This window comes from Dendrobates tinctorius, unplaced genomic scaffold, assembly GCF_039654945.1.
Source record: "Dendrobates tinctorius isolate UK_male_01 unplaced genomic scaffold, ASM3965494v1 ptg000040l, whole genome shotgun sequence".
NCBI classification, from domain to species: domain Eukaryota; kingdom Metazoa; phylum Chordata; class Amphibia; order Anura; family Dendrobatidae; genus Dendrobates; species Dendrobates tinctorius.
Window position 1 is genome coordinate 23,971,395 of NW_027361708.1, and position 14,468 is coordinate 23,985,862.

The window sequence follows — 14,468 nt, forward strand, 5'->3', positions numbered from 1 at the left end:
CTACTTTCTAGATATGACAAAATGAAATATTCCAGATGCAAATCTTTATTCATTACATAGTGGAATGTGCTGAGAACGATAAAACATAAAAATGATCAATTTAAACCAAAATTAATATCCCATGTAGATATGGATTTGTAATGATACTGAAATGCAAAGTAGAAAATCAAATTACAGGCTGATCGAACTTCAGTGGAAATGCCTTAAGATAAGGAAGTGATGTTCAGTAGTGTGTGTGGCCTCCACGTGCCTGTATAACCTCCCTGCAATGTCTGAACATGCTCCTGATGAGGTGGCGAATGTTCTCCTGAAGGATCTCCACCCAGATCTGGATTAAAGCATCAGTCAACTCCTGGACAGTATGTTGTGCATTGTTGTGTCAGAGGATGGAACGAGACATGAGGTATGATATCTCAGATGTGCTCGATTGGAACCAGGTCTGAGAAAAGGGCAGCTCTTTCCATAGCATGAATGCCTTCATCATGCAAGCATTGCTGGCAATTTTCAGTCACACGAGGCCTAGCAAACCTATGAGGTGGATGGATTATCTCGGCAAAGAAGTGCTCACTTGCATAGATTTAAATAAAATTGTGAACAATATTTGAAAGAAAAAAGCATTTTGTGTACATAGAAAAAGTTATAGATCTATGAGTTCAGCTCATGAAAAATGTGAGTAAAAACAAAAGTTTTTTTCCTAGGTAAACTTCAACTGTGAAAGATAGAATCTAAAACAATAGCCAGAAAATCATATTGTATTGTAATTAATCATATTGTATCATAATTAATTAGCATTTTATTGCATGAAATAAGTATTTGATACAATAGGAAAACAGAACTTAATATTTAGCATAGAAGCTATTGTTTGCAATTACCCAGGTAAGACGTTACCTGTAGTAACAAGTTTTCACACCCTGCAGCAAGGATTATGGCCCACTCCTCCATGCAGATATTCTCCAGAACTATCAGGTTTCGAGGTTGTCACTGGGAAACATTGAGTTTCAGCTCCTTCCAAAGATTTTCTATTGTGTTCAGGCCTGGAGACTGGCTAGGCTACTCCGCGACCTTGAAATGCCTTTTATGGAGCCAGCGCTAAGTTACACTTACTGTGCATTTTAAGTCATTAACATGCTGGAAGACCCAGCCATGACCCATATACAATGCTCTTGTATATAGGAAAGGTGGTTGTTGGCTAAAATCTCACAATATATGACCCCATACATCATCCCTTCAATACGGTGCAGTCATACTGTCCCCATTGCAGTAAAGCACCCCCAATGTATGTATGTTGTTTCCCCACCATGCTCCATGGTTGGGACGGTGTTCTTGGGGTTGAACTCATCCTTCTTCCTTCAAACACGACAAGTGGAGTTGCTACCAAAAAGTTCTATTTTGGTCTCATCTGATTGTGTAACCTTCCCCCATGCTTAATCTGGATTATTCAGATGGTCATTAGTGAACTTCAAACAGACATGGGCATGTGCTGGCATGAGCAGAGGGAATTTAGTTTGCCATGCAGGATTTTAATCCATCATGGCAAAGTGTGTTACTAATGGTAATGTTTGAGACTGTGGTCCCAGTTCTCTTCAGGTCCCAGTTCTCTTCAGGTCATTGACCAGGTCCTTCCATGTAGTTCTGGCTGATTCCTAACCTTTCTCAGAGTCATCCTTACCCCAAGAGGCGACATCTTGCATGGAGCCCTAGACTAAGGAAGACTGACAATCATCTTGTGTTGCTTCCATTTTCTAATAATTTTGCCAACAGTTGCTGCATCTCATCAAGTTGTTTTCCTATTGCCCTGTAGCCCATCCAAGCCTTGTGCAGGTCTACAATTTTGTCCCTGATGTCCATAGACAGGTCTGATCTTGGCCATGGCGGAGAGGCTGGAGTATGATTGAGTGAATGGACAGGTGAATTTTATATAGGTAAAGAGTTCAAACAAGTGCAATTAATACCGGTAATAAGTGTAGAGTAGGAGGGCTTTTTAAAGGAAACCAGACATATCAGTGAGAGACAGAATTCTTGCTGGTTGGTGGTGATCAAATACTTATTTCATGCAAAAAAAATGCAATTTAACTATTTATAAATCATACAATGTGATTTTTCTGTTTTTTATTTTTCAATTTTTTTCTCTCACAGATGTTAATCTGTTCAGTTGAGAGCTTCTGAAAGCTTTCTTGCTTTGGTGATCTGAGCTATTCAGTGTTGGCTACTCTCCTCTGCTACATATAATCTCCATTGGCAAGCAGGGATTGACAGTTAAGCCCCCGTCAGACTAAGCGAGATCGCTAGCAAGATCGCTGCTGAGTCACAAGTTTTGTGACGCAACAATGACCTCAGCAGTGATCTCGCTACGTTTGACAGGTAGCAGTGACCAGGCCCCTGCTGTGAGATCGCTGGTTGTGTCGGAATGTCCTGGACATTTTTTTTGATCGTTGAGGTCCCGCTGAGTAGCATGCATCGGTATGTTTGACACCTTTTACCAACGACCTCATTAGCAACTCAGAAGCGAGACACATAGGCGTGTATTAGAAACAAAAAAATGCGTAAGAGTGTTTTTTTTTCAATACAGCACAGATTAACTTAAAAAGTTGAATTTTGAGGTTGGAAAAACTCTTTAAATTCGAATAGGAAAATCTGCAGGTAAAAAATGCATTTTTGATCAGGAATAAGTTGCATAACTACACATGACTATCAAAATAGTTTTATTAAGTCCAAGTAACAGGAAGTATCTAAAACAAAGCATTTTTATCTAAAACATGATGTACCAAATGGAGACAGAAGCTAAAGGAGAAAAAATGCAATAAAAATGCATGTAAAAAAATGAAATAAAAATGCAATGAAAAATTACAAGAAACCCAATTTGACTAAGGCCTCTTTCATACATCAGGTTTTCGCCGTCAGGCGCGATCCGGCGCTTTTGACAGAAACCGGATCCGGCGAAATGCAATACCGGATCCGGTTTCCCCCCCATTGACTTGCATTTGCGCCGGATCGCGCCGGATGGCCATGCGTTTCATCCGGTTTTCGCCGGATCCGGCAATGTGTCGCGATCCGGCGTCTGGAAAAAATGGCTACTGTAACGTTTTTTGTCTCCGGAGAAAAAGCCGAACACGCCGGATCCGGCGCGTCCGGCTTTTTCACACAATGAAAGCCTATGAGCGCCGCAATGCGCCTGATCCGGCGAAAGCCGGATCCGGTGGCCGGATCCGTTTTTTTTGGTCTGAGCATGCTCAGTAGCTCTGCCCACAAGACATATATAAAAGCAAGACAGTGGGACCCACAGCCACACCCAACATGCCACCCAAGAAAGCAACCAAGCGCAGCAGGAGAAGGCAGGAGACCACTGCAGCACCATCAGCACCACCACCACCCCAAATGGAGCAGCAAATGGAACATGCTGAGGAGGGGAGGCCAGCAGCAGATGAGAGACGGTAATTATCAAATCCCCCATTCCTCCAAACTAGGGCTATTGAATATCAAGATATTCATTGGCCCTTTGTTTCTCTTTATTCAACAGCCGCCCAATAGATGCAGCAGCAGCAGCAGCAATGGCAGCAGCTGGAACACCACCCACAGGCATGGAGTGTGGCCACCAGGAAGACAGCACATCATCTTCTGGGAGCCCTCCCTCGCATCGTCAGCGTTTGACGGTAATTTTTTATTTCCAAAATCCATCATCTCTGTAATATATGTCTATTCATTGACTTTTATTTCAAAACAGGATTCACAAGATGAAGAGGAGCTCCCAGAAGAAGAAGGAAGGGGTGGACAGACACTTGGAGTGGGCTCACAATTAGTAAGTTTTTTGCATCAAACGCAGAAACACAACATCACACTACACACAACACATAGAAAACAATGTTCTGCAGACCACACACAGCAAACAAATGCCTACATCCAAAGACATAACATTTTTTGTTTTCTTCTCTAGTCTTCCCAATCTGGTGCTCGGCCAAGAGGTCCTCGCAATGCCTCCCAGGGTCGTCGGCGACAGCAATGCGGCGGTCACCAGCGTGTAAGTATAAATATTTTTGCTTTGTTTTTTTTGCACTTTTTATTTCATTTCTTTTGTGGAGGCTAATTATGTTATTTTTGTCTTTTTCTTTAACAGCCTTCACAGCGTGCTCCCGACTCTGACGGTGAGGATGGAGGACGCGATGTGGACCACCTGATCGATCTCGTCAGAGAAAGGGAGCCGCTCTGGAATATGGCTGACCGCCGCCACGCTGACCTTATCGTTACCCGACGACTCTGGGAGGAAATCTGTTCGCTCCTTGTGGGCCGCTGGGAGGACCTCGATGTTTGGGCCCAGATTAAAGAGCGTAAGTATATACAGTACCGGTTGCTTGATGTAAACCAGTGTTTCCCGAACTCCAGTCCTCGTGGTCCCCACGGATCATGTGTTCAGGATTTCTATTTACTATGGAAATCCTGAAAACATGACCCCTGGGGACCATGAGGACTGGAGTTTGTGAAACACTGATGTTGTATACTAACCACTCCTTTCTCGTTTCAGGGAACAGAATTGTGAATCGGTGGCGGTCTGTGAGGGATCGTTTCAAGAAGGAGTTCAATAAAGAGATGCGGGCCCCGAGTAGATCTGGAGGACGCAGGAGCAAGTACAAGTACGCACAAGCCCTGTCGTTCCTCCGGGAAACAATGGTCACTAGAAGGTAAATATTACACACCACATGTGAAAAAAAATGTTAGATGTAACTTTTTTTTTTCAGCCAGGGCCATACCATGTCAGTATTTTAATTGTTTTTTTTCTCTTTATTCCACAGCACGGTGAGCAGCACTCGGGAGCCTGCACGATTGGACCCTTCTGAGGCGATCCCTGAGGAGACAGGCACCGAGGGACACTTCGACCGCCCCGGTACATCTGCACCTTCCCAGCCTTCCCACACATTCGACCCATCTGTCCCATCCACCAGCACAGGAGCATCGTGGCCGCCTACATTACATGAAGCTGCTGGTGAGGAGATCGCTTTCCCTTTACCCCACCCTTCTGCCCCTGCCACCTCTAGTACACCTGCGGGTACTGGCCGGCAGCGGCAGAGGGGTCAGGAAAAGAGTTATGCACCAGAGTTCTTGCATCTGAATGCATCTTTCCAGAACTGTCTAAAAGTCTTGTCAGAGCAAATCTCCGCAGGCTTTCAGCAGATCAACTCCAGCATTCTGGAGGTGAAGACACTTCTGCAAACCATGCATTCAGAAGCAAGATCTTCGCCAAACCACACCTTTTTCAGGTCTGTTGTGGAGCGCATGGCAACACTATCTCCTACCCAGCAGATGCATGTAATGCATTCGTGCCACGGTGCTCTACAGCAGGTTACCTCCCAACCTCCACCTCCCACCACTGTAGTTCCTCCACCTGCACCCCCTCCAGCCACTTTCCATCCTCCCCCTCCTATTACATCTGCACCCCCTCCAGCCACTTTCCATCCTCCCCCTCCTATTACATCTGCACCCCCTCCAGCCACTTTCCATCCTCCCCCTCCTATTACATACCAGCAACCTCACCAGTACCAGCAACCTTCCCAGTACCAGCAACCTCCCCAGTACCAGACATCTCCCCACTTCCAGCAACCTGCCCCGTACCAAACTCCTTCCCCGTACCAAACTCCTTCCCCGTACCAAACTTCTTCCCCATACAAATTTCCATCAACATCATCTGCTCCTACAGTCCCTGCCCAACCCTCCACTCCACCGCCCACCACCTCTTCTGCCTCCCACATGTCCACCCATTCTGTAGCTTTTTCCACACCATCACCTCTAACTGTTCCTTCCCCACCACGATCCCAGTCCTCTCTCCACACTCCCATTGTCGAACTGTCCCGCAGCCCCTCCAGCAGTATTTCCACCCCACACTACACCGAGTTATAATGTTTTTTTTGTAATAAAAATGCCCATTTGGTTGGTTTCAAACCTTTATTAAAAAAGTTTTTTTAACTTTAAAAACAGTTTACACAAAAAAAAATATTTTAAATAAAAGTTAAATTATTGTTTACACTGGTTGTCTGTCATTTCTTTCTGCGGCGAAATGTTTAAAAAAAAGGTTAAATACAGGGTATTTAAAAGGTAAAAAGGTATTCAAAACCAGGTATATAACTGTGGGTAAATTTTAGCTTTTTGCCACAGTTGTGTTCCTGGTTGTGTTTGAAGCAAAGTATTTCACCTGAAAAGTTGTGTTTATTGTTGGTGATTTCCTAACAATGTACACAACTTTTGTTAAAAGGTGAAATACTTTGCATAAAACACAACCAGGTACACACCTGTGGCCTAAAGCTAAAAATAGTAAGACCATGACAAGATAGCCAACTTTGGTTGGCAAAGGTATATACTGTTGGTCCAGAAGGTACACAAGTTTGGTTAGGGCACAAATCTTTCACACTCTGTCATCCTGCCAGTGTACTCTGCCTTGAGGTGACATAAAATATAGTGCAAAATTGTCCCTCATTACTGAAACCGTCACAGAACTTCTAGTGGTAATATTTCCAATGACAACATCCATCTTTGCCAGTAACTTGCTCTTCTCTCCAACCTGCACTTTCTCCTCTACAACCTGTCAAATAAGGGCTGTAGGAAAATGCTATATATAGTTTTCCAGTAGCCAATCCCGTTCGGAAGGCCACAAGGGTCAATTTTAAAAACCAGATCCGGCGTAATCCGTCGAAAAACGGATAGAAAAACGGATGAACCGGATGAGACGGATCCGGTTTTGTCTGTCAAGAACAAGACGGATCCGGCAGAAAACCGGATCCGGCACATCAGGTTTTACAAAACATTTGCCGGATCCGGCATTCCGGCACGATGCCGAAAACCTGATGTGTGAAAGTAGCCTAATGCATCCAGAAAAGCAGCAGACAATCTGAAACATCAGAACCACACCAAACACTCATCATGGGAACTTAATCTTAGGGTTCTTTTCAATGTAATTATTTTTTGTACGAGTGCTATCTATATTTTCCATGCATACCTATGACAGTCTATGGGCTAGTTCATATGTCATATTTTTTCCTTAGCCCGAGTGATCTTTTCAAATATGCAGAGACTTGTGTGTATCAAACTTGCTATTGCAAATCTATGAATCCTAAATAAAATGGGAACTCAAATGCCATCCATGTGCAGTTTGTTTATCATTTTTTGCTTAATAAGAAAAAATGGAGAAATTTACGTTAGTGTTTTTTTATCCTAGAAAAACAATACCTGATGAACTCTGACCAAAGTATAATGGTAAAAATTGAGACTCTGACAAAATTCTGATGATACTCTGATCAAACACACTGACGAAATTTGGACCCATTATTTGTATCTGTTAAAAATCAGAAATCTTGTTTGCAAAAAGATAAGGTGGCATGAAGTTTAGGCTGACAGTTCAAAGCCAATTTGTTGGTAATGGCAAAATGATACCGACACATGGACAGTGTCAGTGAGGACATTTGGCAGTGTCGATTCTGTTAGTTGGCACTGAGATTCTTACCGTGTTACACATGACACACAAATTTACGGCTCATCAGACTGTATCACACGATTAGATACATGGCTCAGCAGACTGTATCACACATAATAGGACTGGCTACACGGATCAGCAAATTGTATCAACTGTACCACACATGATAGGATTAGATACATGGACTATGTCACACTTGATAGGTTTGGACTCATGGCTCAGCAGACTATATCATGCACATTAGAATTAGATATGCAACTCAGTGGACTGTATCACACATGATAGTATTAGATACAAAGACTGTGTCATGCATAATAGAATCAGATACACGGCTCTGTTCAGTCAGTGTAAAGGTACTGTCACACTTAGCGATGTACCAGCGATCCCGACCAGTGATATGACGCGGTCAGGATCGCTGGTACATCGCTAAGTGGTCGCTAGTGAGCTGCCGCACAGGCAGATCTCATCAGCGACATCGCTGGGGTCGGGGATCGCTACTTACCTGTCACACCAGGCGATCCTGCATCCTCCCACCCGGCTCCACGCGTCGCTCTTCGTCATAGCAGGAAGCACCACAGGAAGCGCCCGACGAGAAATGGTCCAGGACTTTCTCGTGCGACCAGCGATGAGCAGCGGGGGAGCGGGTTGTAGGTAAGTATCAGACATAGCGATATTGCTAGCCAATCACTTGATGTAATGCGATTTGCTAGCGGTATCGCGATATTGCTAGCGATATCGCTTAGTGTGACAGTACCTTTAAGCCTCATGCAGATGTTTGTGAAGCAGGGATATCTGAATGAGACTCCAATGCTGTGTCTGGTAAGTACATCAGAAGACATGTCAGATGCAGCAGTAAACTCTTATTCAAATGTCTCTGCATCACAAACATCTTTGTACTAACAATGTTTAATCACCTTCATTCGAAATTGTGAATTGTGGCTGACTACAGTAAAATAATCTTAATTGTTCATCTAGTCAAGTGGTTCCCAAACTCCAGTCCTCGTGGACCCCAACAGGTCATGTTTTAAGGATTTCCATAGTGTTACACATGTGAGAGAATTCCTGATGCCTTGATGATACTTCCATCACCAGTGAAATACTAAGGAAATCCTCTAAACATGACCTGTTGGGGGCTGTGAGGACTGGAGTTTGAGAAACACTGATCTAGTCTATCAGTACAATAGTTTGGCTAAATACACTAGTAGAATTCAATTTAAATTACTAGAGAAATATAAATAATGAAAATCTAAAAAAAATTATTAAATAATTCTTTTAAGAGCAATGTACACCTATGTATTTACGTATTTTTTATGCATTGCTGCTCATTTGGGCACATTTTTGTTTATTTTTTAACTGTTTCTCTTTTGCAGCCTTGGACTATTTTATACACTGCAAACTTGTTGTCCCCTTCTTGTTGAATACATCAGTGGAGCTCACTGATAGTTTCTTCCCCCTGCCCTCTAGAGTGCACACAGAGATTTGCATGTGCATGCTTTCTATCTAAAGTGGATAAGAAAAGTATTCAGGCCCCATTTAATTTTTCACTCTTTGTTTCTTTGCAGCTATTTGGTAAATTCAAAAAAGTTCATTTTTTTCTCATTAATGTACACTCTACACCCTATCTTGACTGAAAAAAACAGAAATGTAGACATTTTTTAAAATTTATTAAAAAAGAAAAACTGAAATATCACATGGTCATAAGTGTTCAGACCCTTTGTTCAGTATTGAGTAGAAGCACCCTTTTGAGCTAGTTCAGCCATGAGTCATCTTGGGAATGATGCAACAAGTTTTTCACACCAGAATTTGGGGATCCTCTGCCATTCTTCCTTGCAGATCCTCTCCAGTTGCGTCAGGTTGGATGGTGAATGTCGTTGGATAGCCATTTTCAGGCCTCTCCAGAGATGCTCAATTGGGTTTAGGTCAGGGCTCTGGCTGGGCCAGTCAAGAATGGTCACAGAGTTGTTCTGAAACCACTCCTTTGTTATTTTAGCTGTGTGCTTAGGGCCATTGTCTTGTTGGAAGGTTAATCTTTGGCCATGTCTGAGGTCCAGAGCACTTTGTGAGAGGTTTTCACCCAGGATGTCTTTGTACTTGGCCGCATTCATGTTTCCTTCAATTGCGTCCTGTCACTGCAGCTGAAAAACACTCCATAGCATGATACTGCCATCACCATGTTTCACTGTTGGGATTGTATTGGGCAGGTGATGAGTAGTGCCTGGTTTTCTCCACACATACTGCTTAGAACTATCACTAAAAAGTTCTATCTTCATCTCATCTGACCAGAGAATCTTATTTCTCATAGTCTGGAAGTCCTTCATGTGTTTTTTTTAGCAAACTCTATGTGAGCTTTCATATGTCTGGCACTGAGGAGAGGCTTTCGTTTGGCCACTCTGCCATAAAAGCCTGATTGGTGAAGGGCTCCAGTGATAGTTGACTTTGTGGAACTTTCTCCCATCTCCCTACTGCATATGTGGAGCTCAAGCATAGTGATCTGGGGGTTCTTCTTTATCTCTATCACCAAGGCTCTTTTCGCACAATTGCTCAGTTTGGCTGGACGACCAGGTCTAGGAGGAGTTCTGTGGTCCTAAACTTCTATTTTTGGTTTATAGAGGCCACTGTGCTCTTAGAAACCTTTACTACTGCAGAAATGCTTTTGTAACGTTGGCCAGCTCTGCGCCTTGCTACAATTCTGTCTCTGAGCTCCTATGCCAGTTCCTTTGACCTCATGATTCTCATTTGGTCTGACAGGAGCTGTAAGTTTTTATATAGACTGGTGTGTGCCTTTACAAATCAAGTCCTATTACTTTAATTAAACACAGCTGGACTCCAATGAAGGATAAGAACCATCTCACGGAGGATCACAAGGAAATGGACAGCATGTGACTTAAATATGAATGTCTGAGCAAAGGGTCTGAGTACTTATGACCATGTGATATTTCAGCCTTTCTTTTTTAATAAATTTGCAAACATTTCTACATTCTTGTTTTTTCAGTGAAGATGGGTTGCAGAGTGTAAATTAATGAGAAAAAAATGAACTTTTTTGAATTTACCAAATGGCTGCAATGAAACATAGAGAGAAAAATTTAAAACTTCTTCATTCTTTCCATACCCACTGTATCTGGGAACATACATGCGCGTCCAGTCTTCAAAGCTCCCCACTGGATCAAACTGCTCCCCTTTGCCTCCATCACTCTCTTCAGCAAATGCTCAAATATGTTTCCTTCTTGACATCAGACCATCAGATGGAATAAGCAAATGGACAATTGGTCTGACTATCTTTTGCCTAGGCTATGAGGAACTCATACAGCACATTACTGCTATTAGTCTGCCCCACCTCCTCTCTCTTCTGAGCTGTTGAATTTTTTTAAAAAATGCACTTTAAGTCAAAAATCCAAAGAGAAAACTCAATGTTTAAACAAGATTTTAGGGATCTCATTTATATTATTGTTACTATAAAATGAGTGGAAAAAAATGCATTACAAATATAAAGTATGAAAAAATGCCCAAAAAATCATAGAATGACTTTTTTATTACACCAAACAATTAATTCCTTTTCTTATTGATTATGTTTACCCTTTATACTGTGTTACATCTCAAATTTTTGCACTGCATTTTTTAAACTACTGTTTCAACATCCAGACTTTGAAAATCAACTGAAACTTTTCAGAGGTATTTAGAGCAAATGTTACTTCCCAAACCAGTGACTTGTGAAAGTATTCTACAAGAAGCTATTCGGACACTGAGCTGTTTCATGTGAGAAGTTTGAACAGCCGTGAAACCCCTATGTACTTTCGATTGTGCTGGAAATTCTTGATTCTAACAAAGTGTGTGATCCCTGGCTGCCTTATCAAAGAATGGCAGCACCTTCTGCTTGCCAGTGCTGGAAATGAGTTACTTGAAAAAGTAATGTATAAAGGAAATCAACAGTTAAAAGATAGCCCATACAAGCAAATCACATCATAGAAAACAAACAATTGATAGCCTAAGCTTCGCATATTTATGCATAAAGAAAGTGATCTGGAACAACGGGATTTAGATGAAGGCTTTCAAGTGAAGAATTGTATTATTTTCTATCTCTCCTCCTCTCTGCACTTGTTAGGTCCCTTTTATTTCTGATCAATGGAGGATATTCCCATCCCTTCAATGAAAGGCGTTCTGTGAATTTACAGTTGAATTGAAATACAGAAAACCATAAAATTATCTTGACATTTTTGTTTCCTTTCTGATGGACTGTTTTGCTCAGCATTTCTTGTCTTTGTGCAAAAGATGGCAGATTTATATAATATTCTGTTTGCAGTTTGGAAGGTGCTTTTCTAGCCCATAAGTATATGACAGCTGTATCATTTCAGTCAGAGGGGTTTCAGAAAAATGAAATAGGGGTTAGGATGTGATTTAATATTTGTTTCAGTTTGAATTTAAAAGGCAGAAACAAATAATGAATATTTGTCATTGTATTGTTTTGTAGTAAAAACTTAGTCTTTTCTTATGTAAAAAGTCTTTAAAAACAAAAAAGGAAGGTGTTTCTCCACACCCACATATAGTATGTGGTGTATTAAGTAACATTTCTCCTCTGTAATATAACGTTATCCTTATTTGGTTCGTACTGTATGTCCACCCACATGTTTATGATAAATCATACTACAGTAATACATGCATAAAGTAGTGATACCTTCCCATTCTTGGATTGACCTATTGTTTTCAACATATATCTATACATCTAAGAAGAAAAAAATATTCTCTGCTGAATGCTGAATTATGGTAGTATCCTCCCTTAGGTTAAATTCCCGCAATGAGTTTTTTGTGAATTTTTGAAGCTACATATTTTTGTCTTACAGTTCCAGCAAAGCTGATGGTATTTGCAGAAATTTCATGCCTACTAGACTGTTTTTAACAATGCTTTAACTGCGGTTCACAACGAGTCATTTTGTCCTCCAAGTACACTGAGTTTTATGTCCAGATTTTCCCTATAGCATTTCATTAGATGAAAAATCACATGTAAAAAACGAATGAGTTTTTGTTGTGTTTCTGCTGAGGAAGCGCACTAAAACTGCATATAATCCATATGTATCAATAAAGTTTTGTCAAAGCCTTTTACCTCTCAGTGTTTTGGAGACAGCAAGTCTATTCCTATTTATATTATCTCCACAAAATGTTATTAAAATGGGGGACCACACAAAATAACTATGTGAGAAAGTTCTCATGCCCTAGCGATGACATCAGTGAAGTGAACAGAGTTCATCGGCAATGAACTCCGCTCAACTTATTCACATCACCACAAGAGACTGATGCTGCATTGTTAACACAGCTCAGTGTCTCTGCTAAATGGCGGCTGAATACTTGATTCATGCCAACTTTCAGCATGCCATCTAGATGTAGCGGAGCTAGACTCGTCAAGGGATAAATTAATTATCTTCTCATTGGACAGATGAGGAATATGGTGGTTTATTATTTTTTGTCTTTTTCAAGAGACATGGGCATCAGTGGATTATCTTTTCATCAGACAGGTGAGTATAAGTTTTCTTTTCATTTTTAATTTTATAAAATACATGGATAAAAGAGGGGGCAACGTTTATTTCAAATAAAGGACTTTACTCAGGTGTGTTTTTTTTTACAGTTTGACTATTAGGTTAGTGATGGGGTGTCTTATAGATGCTTCTCTATTTCTAACCCTTGGGCTTGATGTCAGCTGCCAATACAAAGCTGTCATCAACCCCAAAAGTATTAGCCCACTTGCCACCACCAGAGCAAGTGGAAAAACCAAAGGTTTAGCAATAACTTGGAGCATCTTATTAATGCACCATTTCTGGGTTGTCTGAGAACTAATGTTTTTAGTCTGGGAGGGGACAAATATCCACGGCCCCTTCCTAGCCTATTAATATCAGCCCGGAGCTTTCTGCCTAGCTTTTGATGGTTAAAACTATGGGAGACTTAATGTCATTTCTTTGGGGGGTCCCCCATTTTAAAAACCAGCTCCATTTTTAATATCCCCTTCTTAGGCTATATTCTTCAGCCTCCAGCTGTCCTCTTTACCTCAGCTGGTTATTAGAATTTCAGGGAACCCCACACGATGTATTGAGTTATTATCTAAATACATGAACATTAAACTACACACGATCTGCACTAATTATATATGTCACTGACTGCTTTCTATTTATCTATTCAATGTATATATCTATTTTATTTATTCTATTCTGGCGGGTAACACAGTGAATTTATTGTACTCCGCTGCTTTTATGTTTTATAGGAGATGGTGAGTAAAATTCTGATTTTTTTTTCTCGCACCCATTGACTTGCATTGGAGAGTCTGGGCCAATACAAGCGCCAAATCGCAGCATGATGGAATTTTTTGTCTTGGGGTCATACTTGACTCCAAGCTTTCCTTTGCCCCCCACATCCGATCACTGGCTCGCTCTTGTTATCTGCATCTCAAAAATATTTCTAGAATTTGACCTTTTCTTACCTTTGACTCTGCAAAAACTCTTACTGTTTCTCTTATTCATTCTTGTCTGGACTATTGTAACTCTCTTCTAATTGGTCTCACTCTTACCAAACTTTCCCCACTCCAATCTGTCTTGAATGCTGCAGCCAGGATCATATTCCTCGCCAATCGTTACACCGATGCCTCTACCTTGTGCCAGTCCTTACACTGGCTACCCATCCACTCCAAAATCCAGTACAAGCTTATTACCCTCACCCACAAAGCACTCTATGGCTCAGCACCACCATACATCTCCTCTCTCATTTCAGTCTACCACCCTACCTGTGCCCTCCATTCTGCTGGTGACCTGAGGTTAGAATCCTCAATAATCAGACCCTCCCACTCCCATCTCCAAACTTTACAAGTGCTGCGCCGATTCTTTGGAATGCACTTTCCACGTCAATACAATTAATCCCCAATCCCTACAATTTTAAGTGTGCCCTGAAAACGCATATATTCAGACTGGCCTATCGCCTCAACACATTAACCTAACTATCCCTGTGTAGCACAGTCAAAAGGTTTACCATAACCAGGTTC

The 14,468-nt window shown here is 41.4% G+C and overlaps 1 protein-coding gene across 4 annotated transcripts in view; it reads left to right on the top strand.

The window, feature by feature from the left end:
* GRID1 (glutamate ionotropic receptor delta type subunit 1) overlaps positions 1–14,468 on the top strand; it is a 1,795,826-nt gene that overhangs the window by 1,497,393 nt on the left and 283,965 nt on the right. The window lies entirely within an intron of this gene.